At 50.5% G+C, this 15,804-nt stretch overlaps 1 protein-coding gene across 2 annotated transcripts in view; it reads left to right on the forward strand.

The window, feature by feature from the left end:
* Positions 1–11,052: 11,052 nt before the first annotated feature.
* Positions 11,053–15,804, forward strand: part of MEST (mesoderm specific transcript) — a 31,782-nt gene continuing 27,030 nt past the window's right edge. For both annotated transcript variants that reach the window (XM_065423820.1, XM_065423821.1), the window contains exon 1: positions 11,053–11,118. The gene's annotated coding sequence lies outside the window, so the exon portion shown is untranslated. The remainder of the gene's footprint in view (positions 11,119–15,804) is intronic.

The raw sequence follows: 15,804 nt of genomic DNA on the forward strand, positions 1-15,804 counted from the left end.
GGCAGCCAGGGAGAAGGGGTGGTTGGATGGGCAGGGGTCCTGGGGGGGCAGTCAGGAATGAGAGGAGGAGTTGGATGGGGGAGCAGGAGGTCCGGGGGTGGTCAGGAGACAGGGAGGGGTGGATGGGGCAGGGGTCCTGGGGGGGCCGTCAGGGGGTGAGAAGCGGGGGGGGGGTCGGATAGGGGGCAGGGGCTGGGCAACGCCTGGCTGTTTGGGGAGGCACAGCCTCCCCTAACCGGCACTCCATACAATTTCGGAAACCGATGTGGCCCTCAGGCCAAAAAGTTTGCCCGCCCCTGATCTATCTTAAGGGTTTTCTGTAGCGCTCAGCACCGTCGTATCATAATGTCTAGGTGCCATTTTACACATGAGGAAACTGAGGCATGTTTTGCCCGGGGGCACAGAGTGAGTCAGTGAGAGTGAGACTGGAACCCAGGCGTCCCTAGCCTCTGTATCAACTACTAGACTGCACTGCTTCACCATACTGGCTTCTCCCAGTCTCCCCTCTGCTTTCCAGTTGGAGGATGCTATGCTTTAAGAATAAAAATCCCTACTTCTATGCAGCACCTTTCACTGCAGAGAGCTTTAAAAACTAAGAGCTTCATTCTGCAGCAGCCCTTGGCATAGTCAGTTTTCGTCATAGGTGTGTCGCGGTCTGGCGTGGTTCATGCCCATGAGATCCAACTTCACGGCGGACTATCGCAGAGCAGGGCAGATACCCCACGCCAGTGGCATGTTCTATAATTAGATTTCACCAACCCAGTAACAAATGTGAGCTCTTGGATCACTGTAGCAGTCTTACCATGGTGTCACAGACAGTCCTCTTGGGCACTCCAGTCTGCCTTGCCACCCAGGCAAGCTGGACTTAGTGATAGCTGGTTGCTATATACCAAAAATCACAAAATATTATTCAGGTTGCTCCAAGTCCCAAGAAACCAGTCACTCATAGGCACCAACTCTGTGGGAGCTCCGGGGCTGGAGCACCCATGGGGAAAAATTAGCAGCTGCTCCGCACCCACCGGCAGCCAAGCTCCCCCCACCTTGCCTCCTTCTCCCCCCCCCAGCGCGTCATGTCCCCGCTCCTCCCCCTCCCTCCCAGTGCTTCCCGCCCCCCACCGCCTAACAGCTGTTTGGCGGTGCTTAGGACTTTCCCGGAGGGTAGGGAAGGAGCGGGGATGTGGTGCGCTCAGGGGAGGAGGCGGAGAAGAGGCGGGGCAGGGACTTGGGGGAAGGAGTGGAATGGGGGCGGGGACTTTGGGAAAGGGGTGGAATGGGGGTGGGGCAAGGGCGGAGCCCAGAGCCGGGCGAGCACCCAGCGGGCAGAGGGGAAGTCGGCGCCTATGCAGTCATCCCAGATCAACTTGTACCTTAGATCTCACACCAAACACAATGCTCACAGCCAATCCTATAGTAAACTAACTAAGGATTTATTAACCAAGAAGAGATGAGAGACTTATTTACAGGTTAAAGCAGGCAACATTTATGCACAAATGAGTTAGTCTATGGTTCCAAAAGGTGACAGTGATGCAGTAATCTGTCCACTGAATGTCTTTTAGGGCTAAGCCAGGCCAAGCAGCATGGGGATCTCTTTGCTTATGTTCAGGGTTGCCAACCCTCCCGGATTGGCCAGGAGTCTCCTGGAATCGGCCTCAATCTCCTGGTTGCTACTGAAAGCAATCCAGGAGATTTTAATAGGTGAAAAGTCTGGTCAGTGGCGCAGCAGGGCTAAGGCAGGCTCCCTACATGCCCTGGATCCATGCAGCTCCAGAAGAGGCCAGCATGTCCGGCTCCTAGGCGCAGGGGCAGCTGGGGGTCTCTGCACGTTGTCCCCACCCCGAGAGGTGACTCCGCACCTCCCATTGGCCAGGGACTGCAGCCAATGGGAGCTGTGGTGCTGGTGCCTGCAGGCAGGGGCAGTGCGCGGAGCTGCCTGGCTGCCCCTGAGCCTAGGAGCCACAGGGACATGCCTTCGCTTCTGGGAGCTGCCCGAGGTAAGCACCGCCCAGCCGGAGCCTGCACCCTGCACCCCCTCCCACACCCTAACCCAGCCCTAATCCCCCTCCTGCACCCAAACTCCCTCCCAAAGCCCGCACCCCGAACTCCCTCCTGCACCCCAACCCCCTGCCCCAGCCCTGAGCCCCCTCCTACACCCAAACTCCCTCCCAGAGCCCACACCCCGAACTCCCTCCCGCACCCCAACCCCCTGCCCCAGCCCTGAGCCCCCTCCCACACCCAAACTCCCTCCCAAAGCCCGCACCCCGAACTCCCTCCTGCACCCCAACCCCTTGCCCCAAGTTCAGCATGGAGCCCCCTCCCGCACTCTGAACCCCTTGGCCCCAACCCCCAGCCCAGAGTGCGCACCCCCTCCCACACCCCAACCCCCTGCCCCAGCCCCGTGAAAGTGAGCGAGGGTGGGGGAGAGCAAGCGACGGAGGGAGGGGGGATGGAGTGAGCAGGGGAGGGGCCTCGGAGAAGGGGAGGGGCAGGGGCATGGCCTCGGGGAAGGGGCAGGGCAAGAGTGTTTGGCTTTGTGCGATTAGACAGTTGGTAACCCTTCTTATGTTTAGGAATCTTCGCCCCTCCGGCTCCAGCCAGCATAAAAGAGATTATGTTTCTCCTTGCCAGGGATTTTTATCCCCTCCACTCCAGAGTCCAAACTGATGGGATGAGCTCATGTGTAGGTCTCTGCTTCCTGCAAGGAGTTAGGAGTGCAATCAACAGGGCCTCTCTCCTTTGATGCTACACAATACAGTAGAACCTTGTTTATCTGACCCTCCGTTATCCAGCTCTCCATAACGGAACCGGCAGCGCACGTAGGTCCAGAAGTGGGTGATCTCTCCTGTGGCCACAAGATGGCGCTTCAGCTTCGCACTTTCCTATTCTCTGGATTATCCAATTTTTTGATTATCCGATCTGGCCCTGGTCCCAATTAGATCAGATGAACGGGGTTGAAGGTACCTCATTTGCCTTCATCTTTTATGCTGGACAAGCCCTTTACCTTAATTAATGTTTCTTTTCCCGTTTGGTGAGTTACACAATTACAGAGGGTTACAATGCAACCACTTACACGTAGGTTATAAGTGAGATCAATACATGCAGTATCCTACAAGCATTTTATAAAGTCTAAACATATCAATTTAACATATAATATCTAGTTTGATAAGGGTAACACACAGGTAAACAAGACTGGTTTCCAGTTATGCATTTGTCAGTGTTCAGTGAGGCCTGGGGCCTTGGCATGAGTTGACACCTGATCTGCCTGCATCACAATAGGAGATGCCAGATTGCATCAGACCCAAGGTCCATCTAGCCCAGTATCCTGTCTCTGACAGTGGCCAGGACCAGTTGCTTCAGAGTAGGGTGCAAAAACCTTGAAGTAGCAGATGTGGGATAATCTACCTCCTACATAGGTTCTCATTCTGATCTCCAATAGTTAGAGACTACATAAGCCCTGAAGCATAAAGTTTAATATCCCTTCCAAAATTGTTATTGTGTCATTAATTATGATAACTCTGGATGTTCTTGACATCCATGTAAATATCTTCCAATGGAGATGCTACATAATTGGTTCATACATATAGGGATCATGTCACCTGCTACTGAAATGCAGCCACTTCTGGGGTGGAAGGCCAATACTGAAACAGACAACTAGCACGCCTCGAGGAAGAAGGTGAAGTCGGCAGGAGGAGACTGGAAGGTGGACTGGGGGAAGCACCTTACAGCTGGATAGAAGGACAATGACCTAAAATTCATTGAAGTGAATAAACAAGTCTCTAGTGGCTAGAGGTCTAGCAGATGTTTATAAGAAAGCTGCATACAGAAACTTTTCAAATGCTGACAACCCATTAACTCTTGAGAAAAGTGCTGGGGGTCTGTAATAGCCACAAATGTCAGGACTGCTGTTTTCTGTCCAATCTGTCAGACAGCAGTGCTCGCATCACACGATGTGGAGAGGCCGGATCATCAGATCTTAGTCACAAGAAATAAGTCCTCATTTGGTAATAACTCACGCAAGGGATATGCTCCCTGAATTGTTCTGAAGGCCTCTGCCTTCTCCTCTTGCCAGTCCTTCAAGATACACTTCTGCCACAACGTCTGAAAGAAATGAGCCAATTAATGACCATTTGACTGACATTTGGGGATAGCTGGGAGTTCGCTTGGGAGGAGTTCCCACAGAGTTTTGTGGGAGCTAGAATTCAGGTTGTGATGGAACGTCTGCCGAGACTGATCAAGCCCTCAGATCGCTACCCCTTCCTCTTTCTCAATGTGGGCACCAATGAAACTGCCAAGAATGACCTTGAGTGAGTCACTGCAAACTACGTAGCTCTGGGAAGTAGGATAAAGGAGTTTGAGGCGCAAGTCATGTTCTCATCCATCCTCCCCGTTGAAGGAAAAGGCCCAGGTAGGGACCATCGAATCGTGGAGGTAAATGTGTGGTTATGCAGGTGGTGTCGGACAGAGGGCTTTGAATTCTTCGACCATGGGATGTTGTTCCAGGAAGAAGGATTGCTAGGAAGAGATGGGATCCACCTAATGAAGAGAGGGAAGAGCATCTTCGCAGGCAGGCTTGCTAACCTAGTGAGGAGAGCTTTAAACTAGGTTCGCCAGGGGATGGTGATCTAAGCCCAGAGGTAAATGGGGAAGTGGGATACTGGGAGGAAACACAAGGAGGAGGGTGTAACAGGGGAGGCCTCCTGATTCACACTGAGAAAGTAGGGCAATTGGCTAGTTATCTTAGGTGCCTGTACAAGAACGCAAGAAGCCTGGGAAACAAGCAGGAAGAATTGAAAGTCCTGGCATAGTCAAGGAACTATGATGTGATTGGAATAACAGAGACTTGGTGGGGTAACTCACATGACTGGAGCACTGTCATGGATGGGTATAAACTGTTCAGGAAGGACAGGCAGGGGAGAAAAGGTGGAGGACTTGCATTGTATGTAAGGAAGCAGTATGATTGCTCAGAGCTCCAGTATGAAACTGGAGAAAAGGCTATTGAGAGTCTTTGGGTTAAATTTAGAGGCGAGAGCAACAAGGGTGATGTTAGGTTTCAGAGTAGCAGCTGTGTTAGTCTGTATCCGCAAAAATAACAGGAGTACTTGTGGCACCTTAGAGACTAATAAATTTGTTAGTCTCTAAGGTGCCACAAGTACTCCTGTTATTTTTAAGGGTGATGTTGTGGTGGGCGTCTGCTATCAGGGGCGGCTCTATGTAGTTTGCTGCCCCAAGCACGGCAGTCAGGAGACTTTCAGCGGCGCGCCTGCGGGAGGTCCGCTGGTAACGTGGATTCAGCGGCATGCCTGCGGGAGGTCCGCCGGTCCCGCACCTTCAGCGTACCCGCCGCCGAATTGCTGCTGAAACCGCGGGACCGGCGGACCTCCCGCAGGCATGCCGCCGAAGGCAGCCTGACTGCCGCCCTCACGGCGACCGGCAGGCCGCCCCCCGCGGCTTGCTGCCCCAGGCACGCGCTTGCTGCGCTGGTGCCTGGAGCTGTCCCTGTCTGCTATAGACCACCAGACCAGGAGAAGAAGGTAGACGAGGCTTTCTTCGGACAACTAACAGAAGTTTCCAGATCACAGGCCCTGGTTCTCATGGGGAAGAGCAATACAGCAGTGCACAGACAATCCAGGAAGTTTTTGGAGAGTGTTGGAGACAACTTCTTGGTGCAAGTGCTGGAGGAACCAACTAGGGGCCGTTCTCTTCTTGACCTGCTGCTTACAAACAGGGAAGAATTGGTAGGGGAAGTAGAAGTGGGTGGCAACCTGGGCAGCAGTGACCATGAGATGGTCGAGTTCAGGATCCTGACAAGGAAGAAAGGAGAGCAGCAGAATACAAACCCTGGACTTCAGAAAAGCAGACTTTGACTCCCTCAGGGAACTGATGGGCAGGGTCCCCTGGGAGGCTAATATGAGGGGGAAAGAAGTCCAGGACAGCTGGCTGTATTTTAAAGAAGCCTTATTGAGGGCACAGGAACAAACCATCCCGATGTCCAGAAAGAATAGCAAATATTGCAGGCGACCAGCTTGGCTTAACAGAGAAATCTTTCAGAGTAGCAGCCGTGTTAGTCTGTACCCGCAAAAAGAACAGGAGTACTTGTGGCACCTTAGAGACTAACAAATTTATTTGAGCATAAGCTTTCGTGGGCTACATCCCACTTTGTCGGATGCACAGAATGGAACATATTGAGTATATATATATACACACACATACAGAGAGCATGAACAGGTGGGAGTTGTCTTACCAACTCTGAGAGGCCAATTCAGCAGTTTCTCGTTGGAGTCTGTTTTTGAAACTGCTGAACTCGAATTGATATGCAAATTAGACACAATCAATTTAGGTTTGAATAAAGACTGGGAATGGCTGAGCCATTACAAACATTGAATCTATCTCCCCCTGTAAGTACTCTCACACTTCTTATCAACCTGTCTGTACTGGGCTACCTTGATTATCACTTCAAAAGTTTTTTTTCCTCTTACTTAATTGGCCTCTCAGAGTTGGTAAGACAACTCCCACCTGTTCATGCTCTCTGTATGTGTGGATATATATCTCCTCAATATATGTTCCATTCTATGCATCCGAAGAAGTGGGATGTAGCCCACGAAAGCTTATGCTCAAATAAATTTGTTAGTCTCTAAGGTGCCACAAGTACTCCTGTTCTTTTTTAGAGAAATCTTTGGTGAGCTTAAACACAAAAAGGAAGCTTACAAGAAGTGCAAACTTGGACAGATGACTAGGGAGGAGTATAAAAATATTGCTTGAGCATGCAGGGGTATAATCAGGAAGCCCAAAGCACAATTGGAGTTGCAGCTAGCAAAGGATGTGAAGGGTAACAAGAAGGGTTTCTACAGGTATGGTAGCAACAAGAAGGTCAGGGAAAGTGTGGGACCCTTACTGAATGGGGGAGGCAACCTAGTGACAGATGATGTGGAAAAAGCTGAAGTACTCAATGCTTTTTTTGCCGCAGTCTTCACAGACAAGGTCAGCTCCCAGACTGCTGCACTGGGCAGCACAGTATGGGGAGGAGGTGAGCAGCCCTCAGTGGTGAAAGAACAGGTTAAGGACTATTAGAAAAGCTGGACATGCACAAGTCCATGGGGCTGGATGTGATTGCAGAGCCATTTGCCATTATCTTTGAAAACTCATGGCGATCGGGGGAGGTCCTGGGCGATTGGAAAAAGGCAAATATAGTGCCCATCTTTAAAAAAGGGAAGAAGGAGAATCCGGGGAACTACAGATCGGTCAGCTTTACCTCAGTCCCTGGAAAAATCATGGAGCAGCTCCTCAAAGAATCCATTTTGAAGCACTTGGAGGAGAGGAAGGTGATCAGGAATAGTCAACATGGATTCATCAAGGGCAATTCATGCCTGACCAACCTGATTGCCTTCTATGATGAGATAACTGGCTCTGTGGATATGGGGAAAGCAGTGGACGTGATATATCTTGACTTTAGCAAAGCTTTTGATACAGTCTCCGACAGTATCCTTGCCAGCAAGTTAAAAAAGTATGGATTGGATGAATGGACTATAAGGCTCAATATCTAGTTGGCAGCTGGTATCAAGCGGAGTGCCCCAGGGGTCGGTCCTGGGACTGGTTTTGTTCAACGTCTTCATTAATGATCTGGATGATGGGATGGATTGCACCCCCAGCAAGTTCACGGGTGACACTAAGCTGGGGGGAGAGGTAGATATGCTGGAGGGTAGGGATAGGATCCAGAGTGACCTAGACAATTTGGAGGATTGGGCCAAAAGAAACCTGATGAGGTTCAACAAGGACAAGTGCAGAGTCCTGCACTTAGGAAGGAAGAATCCCATGCACTGCTACTGGCTGGGGACTGACTGGCTAAGCGGCAGTTCTGCAGAAAAGGACCTGGGGATTACCGTGGACGAGAAGCAGGATATGGGTCAACAGTGTGCCCTTGTTGCCAAGAAGGATAATGGCATATTGGGCTGCATTAGTAGGAGCATTGCCAGCAGATCAAGGGAAGTGATGTTTCCCCTCTATTCGACATTGGTGAGGCCTCATCTGGAGTACTGTGTCCAGTTTTGGGCCCCACACTACAAGAAGGATGTGGAAAAATTGGAAAGAGTCCAGAGGAGGGCAACAAAAATGATTAGGGGTCTGGAGCACATGACCTATGAGGAGAGGCTGAGGGAACTGGGATTGTTTAGTCTGCAGAAGAGAAGAATGAGGGGGGATTTGATAGCAGCCTTCAACTACCTGAAGGGGGGTTCCAAAGAGGATGGAGCTCGGCTGTTCTCAGTGGTGGCAGATGACAGAACAAGGAGCAATGGTCTCAAGTTGCAATGGGGGAGGTCTAGGTTGGATATTAGGAAACACTATTTCACTAGGAGGGTGGTGAAGCACTGGAATGGGTTACCTAGGGAGGTGGTGGAATCTCCTTCCTTAGAGGTCTTTAAGGCCCGGCTTGACAATGCCATGCTGGAGCCTCCACATTTATTTGACAAATAAAATTTGCAGAATTTTAAAATATTGTGCGCAGAATTTTTATTTTTTTGTCGCAGAAGTTTTAATTTTTTGGTGCAGAATGCCCTCAGGATCTCTCTCATTAGATGTACGGCTCAGCCTAGGTAAACTACAAAGGGTGCGTCCTCTAGTTATTAGGCCAAGTCTACACTATAAAATGTATATTGGTGTAACTACATCGCTCATAATGGGGGACTTCTGTTGGGAAAATAACACAGCAGGGCACAGATTATCCAACAAATTCTTGGAATGCAAATTTGGAGACAACTTTTTATTGGAGAAGGAGGAGAAAGCAACAAGGGGAGAGGTTGTTCTAGATTTGATTCTGACAAATAGGGAGTAACTAGGAGAGATTTTGAAGGTGGAAGGCAGCTTGGGGGAAAATGATTATGAAATGATAAAGTTCATTATTCTAAGGAATTAATTGTTAGAGGGGAAAGAGCAGAATAAAGTCAATGGACTTCAAGAAGGGAGAGTTTAGCAAATTCGGAGAATTGGTAGGTAAGATCTCATGGGAAGCAAGTCTAAGGGAAAAAAGCGTTGGCAGTTTTTTAGAGAGACATTTTTAAGGGCACAAGAGCAAACTATCCCAATGAGTAGAAAAGATAGGAAGTATGGTAAGAGACCACCCTAGTTTAACCATGAGATCTTCAACAACCTGAAAATCAAAAAAGAGGCCCTTAAAAAAATAAGAAGAATGAATATATTAAAGCAAGTATCAGAGGGTAGCCGTGTTAGTCTGGATCTGTAAAAAGTGACAAAGAGTCCTGTGGCACCTTATAGACTAACAGAGGTTGACCCATTAGCAGTTTTGTAAGCAAGACACAAGAAGTAATTCTTCTACTCTATTCAGCTCTGTTAAGGCCTCATCTGGAGTACAATTTCCAGTTCTGGTCACCACACTTCAGGAAAGACGTGGACTAAACTGGAAAAAATCCAGAAGAGAGCAACAAAGATGATTAAAGGTCTAGCAAATGTGAGCTATGAGAAAAGATTGAAAAAAAAAAGTTTGTTTAGTGTAGCGAAGACTGAGGGGGAACATGATAGTCTTAAAGTATGCAAAAGGTTGTTATAAAGAGAAAGATGTTAAACTGTTCTTATTATCCACTGAGGATACGACAAGAAGTAACGGGCTTAAATTGCAGCAAGGGAGATTTAGGTTAGACATTAAGAAAACCTTCCTAACAATAAGGGTAGTCAAGCACTGAGACAAATTATCTAGGATATGTGTGGAATCTCTGTCACTGGTGGTTTTTAAGAACAGGTTAGACTAATACTTAGTCCTGCCTCAGTGCAGGGGACTGGATTAGAGGAGCTACTGAGGTCCCTTCTAGTCCTACAATCCTATGATTCTATGCCTAGAACGAAGAGCTGCAACTGCAGTCTGCATCCCAAGTGCAAAAAGCTGTTGCCAGCAGCATGGTGCACGCATGGTTTTAGACAATGCGATCAGATCACATTCCATTGGACACCAGACTATTTTAGAAAGAAAATATTGGAAAATATACCCTTAAGGCCTGATGACGTTGCTCCCACTAAAATCAGTGACAAGATTCCCTATGACGTCAATACAGTCCTTGTTTGGAATACTTGTTGAATTGCTTGTTTGACCTGTGAGGCAGTTTTCCCCCAATCTCTTCAAACAGTACGTATACACGGTGCAAATAGCCGAAGCTTCTTCATGGTACCTGTACAATGAAAATTAACTCCACTCCCAGTGCAAAAACTGCAGTAGCAGACAGTTCCTGCACAGACTGGCTTGCCTGATGCAAAGAGTTAAAACCAGCATACCTAGTACAAAGAACTGTAGCAGCAGGATGCGTACAAAGACCCACAACTGTGGAGGGATGTCTGCACACCTCATGCAAAAAACTGCAGCTGCTCAGGGCCGGGGGGCGGGGGGGAAACCGGTACAAATTACTGGGGCCCGGCAGTCCGGAAGGGGGCCTGGGGCCCGGCTTCCCTGGCTTCGTTGGCCCTGTTTAGCCGGTCCGAGCTTGCTGGGGGGCCCGAAATTTTTTTTTCACTGGGGCCCGAACCCGCTCTCGGCGGCCCTGCAGCTGCTAAAGGTTGCATGCAAAGACCTGCAATAGGAGAGGTGTGCATGCAAATTCCTATAGGCCTACTGCAAAGAACTGCAGCAGCAGAGGGATGCAGGAAAAGGCCCGCATGACTAGTGCAAAGAGTTGCAGCTGCTGACGGATGCATTCATGCAAAAATCTGAAGGCCTCATGCAAACACCTGCAGCAGGAGATGGATGCAGGCAAAAGTCTGCAGGCCTAGTGCAAAACCCTGCAGCAGCCGAGAGATGCAGAAAAAGCCCTGCATGCCTAGCGCGCAAGGAGCTGTACCCGCAGCGATGGCATAGATTTCCAGTGCAAAAAGCTGTTACCAGCCTCAGGCATTCAGGATGCATTCCCCTTGCAATCAGAGCTGCAGAAGCCTGCGCAGTACCACCGCGCCCCAGCAGGTGTCGATGGCGCCCGGTCTTGGTTGCGGGACTTTCTAGCCACGCTGGGGAGGCTCTATGGAAGGGATGGGCGGCCTGGTGGGCCGCGCATGCGCACTCCAACGCCCTCGGGGGACCGCCCCTGTAGCAGCATGGAACCCGCCTTCCGCCCCCACCCCTGAGCCCAGGTAACGGGGGTGCGAAGCGCGCGCGCCCAGGAGCTCCTCAGCGGGGACGAGGCTCGGCTCCTCTGTCCCGGGGGGCGGGGCCCTGCCCCCCCCGGAACATGGGCTGCCCCTTCGGGGGGGGGGGCTGTGTCCTGGGGAGGGGCGAATGGGGGTGTCTCTGCCCCCTGGCGGTGATGGGGTCGGGGGGGGGGTGTCTGTGCCCCCGGGAAAGGGGGCGTGGAAGGTGGGGGGATGCTCTGCCTCCCAGAGGGGGAGGAGTATGGGGGAGGGGCTTAATAGCTGGGGGGGGGGCTGGTGGAACTGCTCTGCCCCCTAGAGGGGATGGTGGGGGTGGGAGGGCTGTGACCTCTGGAGAGAGTGCCTGGGGGACTGTGCCCCTGCCCCCATAAGTGAGGGTGGGGTCGGGGGTGGCTGTGACCTCTGGAGTGGGTGGTGAGGCTGTGCCCCCAGGAGAGGGTGCATGGGGGGGCTCTGCCCCTCTCAGAGTGAGGGTGGAGTTGGGGGGAGGTTGGGCCCCCTGAAGGGGGTGCATGGGGGGCTGTGCTCCTGCCCCTAGAGGTGATGGTGGGGTGGGGGAGGGCTGTACCCCCTGGAGTGAGAGGTGAGGCTTTGCCCCGTCCCAAACTGTTCTGACAGCATTTTGTTTTTCTCTCTTGCTAAATACTAAGCACTTGCTGTTGTAAAGAGTTGTCTGCTGGGGCATATCGCAAAGCTCTGTGCAGGACAGACTTGGGACTAGTGACCTATTGATGATTAATGCTATAATTGCACTGTTACACTAGCGTTCTCAGAGAGACTCCCGCAGCATGGGGCTCTCTCTAGGGGCCTCTCTAACTCGGTGCGGGTCTGGTTTGGGGTCTGTGTAAAATTAATTATTTATGCTTTTGTTTGCATTTTTAAGACACTTTTGTAGATTCTGCTGAATGCATGTAACATTGAATAATGTAATAACGAAAGGCTAAGACTCGCTCTGGAAGCTGAGAGGATTCTTTGGCTGACAGGATCCAAGAACGCGTGGGGAGAACCAAGCTTAGATATTGTGACTATAGTCTTTGGCAGCTTTAAGTTTACAACCCTAACTTCTGCCATAAGAGAAAGCAGCCTGCAGAAATTTGTCAGTTTTTGAGGAGTAATTTGACATTGTACTGTTCACTTTAAAATAATTCATTGGATTTTTAAATGGATGTAAGCAATTTATTGTTCAGTTTTGTGATATAACCTTACACAAGACTGATTTTATTTCCGCTCAGAAGACCAACAACATAACAGTTCTGGCATTTTGTTGATGGCTTAAATAAAAAGATCACAGTTACATTTCCCTTTGTGTCCCATTTTTGATGTGCTGCACTTTGGGCAGCCTTAAGTGAAAGAGAACAGCATTTTTTGCTTTACCCTAAGTGCACACGGATGGTACAAAGGAAGCTTCAACAAAACCCCCATAGTCCTGAAAAGCCTTCAGGGAAAGGTTGGTTAAAACTGATTCTCTGTTGCAATCCCTCTGCTTGCAGTTGTTTGCTTGCTTTTATTTCACAATGGCAATTGTGTGTGTGCAGTAATACAAATGAAACAGCATGCAGGGCTGGCCTTAGGGCAGGGCAACATGGGCCCTCACCCAGGGCACCGTAGCCAGTGGGGACAGTAGCCCCCTGATGCAGAGGCAAGAGGCTCGGGCTTCCCCTTTCTGCCTGCAGGGTGTGGCAGGAACACCCTGCTCCTGAGCAGAGACCCCCTGCTCACCGCCCCACATGGTGTCTCTCCCAGCCTGGCTCCTAGTCCAGCCTCTGCACTCTGCAAACCGGCTCTCCCCTCCCCTCCCACCCCCCACCCCCACTGTCCCAGCCCCGCTGTTCCTTTTTCCATGGGCGGCCTGAATGAAAGCCAGGAGCTGGAAGTCACCATCGTCTTCCAGGTTGGGAAGGGACTGGGAACTAAAACTCTAGGGCAAAGAAGAGACCAGTAAGTCTTAGGGGGTCCTGACCCCCAGCCCCCAGGGGACCCCTCCCTGTGCCCCCAGCTCCCAGCCTGCCCCAGGGGACTCCTCTCTGTGCCTCCAGCTCCTAGCCCCCTCCATGCCCACACAGCTCCCAGGAGGCTCCTCCCTCTGCCCCACAGGTCCCAGCCTCCCAATTCTCAGCCCCCCCCCCATTCTCCCCTTTTCTCAGGGTGTCCCTCATGTCTTCAAGGTCCCCCTCCTGTACGCCACACGCTGACCCCACAGTTCCCCATGCTCCTCAGCTCTCAGGGGCTCCCCCTTTATCTTACTCATTCCAAAGAGAGGTGTTAGTGCAGGGGGTTGGGGATATTTCAGGAGTGAACCTTCCACCATCACCACCCAACCATTTTAACCTCCCCCCTCTCCCAATAACCCCCTTCCCAGGGACTGGGGAGGGGTACTTGAATATTGGGAATGCTCAGTATGGGGGTGGGGAGAGGTCTGCCCTTCTGGAGTCCCTACATCACCGCCCTCCCCCCAATCGCCACACCAATGTGATTCGATCTATACACCTCTGGTTCCCTCCCACCTTTCTGGGGCTCTCAAGTCACCATGGGCCCTTGCCACCACAGCCCTCTGGTGCCCTCCTGCCGCTGTGCTGCTGCCCCTTGAGCTGCCGACCCTCTGGGGCTCTGGCAGAGAAGCTGGATGCCATGCTGAGGGGGAGAGGTACGGCTGCCTCAGTGCCGGTGGACCCTGTCGGAGTGTGGCAGATCACTTGCTATATTATCTTGGCTGTCCTGCTCAACAACCAGCTGAGGGTTCCCTGTAGCACTGGCTGGGGGGGTCAAAGGGTTGCTGTGGGGTTTCCTATGATGCCCGTCACCATGGCATCCAGATGTGACTCACTGCAGGGCAAGACCGGCCCTACGGGTGAGTGACGTGGTCAGGGGGGTGCTGTGGTTAAGAGGCAAGAAGCAGAGTGGGCCTGGATTGCAAGTTCATGGATGGGAATTTGGAGCAATGGGGTGGGGGGGATGGGGATCGAGTGGGGAGCCTGGGAAGGCAACTGGGGCTAGGGGCACCAAAATACAAGTTTGTCCAGGTGCTGTTTTCCCTAAGGCCGGCCCTGTAGCATGGGATATTGCAGATCAACATTGAGATGCTTTGGAAGAAGTGTGTATGGGAAATCCCAGGTATGAATAGCACGGGCTGCTGCCCTGTCAGGCTTGATGTGCACTGGTAGAGCTGGTTTCAGAGTAGCAGCCGTGTTAGTCTGTATCCGCAAAAAGAACAGGAGTATTTGTGGCACCTTCGTACTCCTGTTCTTTTTACTGGTAGAGCTGTGTGTGAAGCTGGGCTGGAATAACAGGAGATGCTGCAAATCGCTCTAGATTTAGGAGTGTGGGCAAAGCTCTGGGGGGGGGGGGGTGTCAGATTTGGAATAACATCAAGTGCTGCAGATTAGGATTGAGATGCATGCGTGTGGATTCAGGACTGGAATAGCAGTGGCTGGTGCCGGTCAGGGCTCAGATGCATTGACAGTATGGGTGGGCTAGTAATCAGCAAAACTGGACTAGCCCAGGGTTTTGCTAGTCAGAACAACAATGTGTGCTTGGTGCATTTCTTTTCTTTGTTTCAGTGTGGTGTCTGTGTGAAATCCAAAACTGAGGGTGGAGCCCAGCACCTTTGTAAGAATGTCATTATTAAGAGGATTTTCTTTAAGTGTTGTATATGTGTGAATTAAGTTCTCATGCCAGTGAGGGAGCTGATTGTGGTGGCTGGAGGCTGACATTTTTGTTAAGATCCCAAAGTAGATAACTAATTTCAAGTGATATTTATAGAATTTCTACAATTATACAGAATGGTCACACAATGTAGATAATGTTACAAAGAAGGCAATCCTGCTCCGATTGAAGTAAAATGCCCATTGACTTGAGAACAATCAAAAATGTGGAGATTTGAGTAACTGAGAAAATTGAATGATTCACAATCCGTGTGTGAATTTAATGCTTGTGGAAGCTGATGGCTTGACAGTCCTGGAGTTTGAAGTCCTCTCTCTAACCCCAGAATAAATACAGTTGTGGTGCAAGCTTGCCCAGAACCATTCCACATGTGTGCCTCAAACACCTGATTTGGAGGCACCAGGGGTTAGGGGGCCATGTAATCTTCATAGCCCATTGAGTCCTTGGTCTCTAGGCTAAAATTGGCACTTACCTGGTTGGCGGATGTTGTAAGGTGGTGATGTTGTGTAGATACTTGACCATTAAGAACTTGACTGACACACCAAACTCATTTCACACAGGCTACCTGTGATATAAGGCACAGAGATGAAAATGATGTAAATGCCTAGAAGAATACCAAACAGGCAAACCTTTGATTGTTGCCAACCTGGGCTGAAAATCCTATGAAGTACAGAACTGCACTACTGATCAGAAAAGGACTGTATAACTCTGGGAGCAGTCAGTCTGGCCTTATGGTTGCTACAAAACTGCTTAGTTTTGGTCTGAGTTGTGATTCCCTTACTAGTAGTTTTGTGGAAGGCTTTCAATTTTAACAGCAGCAGAAAGAAAGGTTTCAAGACTAATATATCTTGGTGTCTTGAGAAGGTGAAAAACAGACACTGGTGGAAAGATGTGGTTTGAGGGTGAATTTCCTGGGGAATGTTGGGTAATCAGAGCTTTCAAACTAAACCAGTGGGGTGTGTCACAATGAGGCAGACACAGAAGGCTTAATGCAACTGTGCAGTCTTT

The sequence above is a fragment of the Emys orbicularis genome, chromosome 1, assembly GCF_028017835.1.
Source record: "Emys orbicularis isolate rEmyOrb1 chromosome 1, rEmyOrb1.hap1, whole genome shotgun sequence".
In the NCBI taxonomy this organism is placed as follows: domain Eukaryota; kingdom Metazoa; phylum Chordata; order Testudines; family Emydidae; genus Emys; species Emys orbicularis.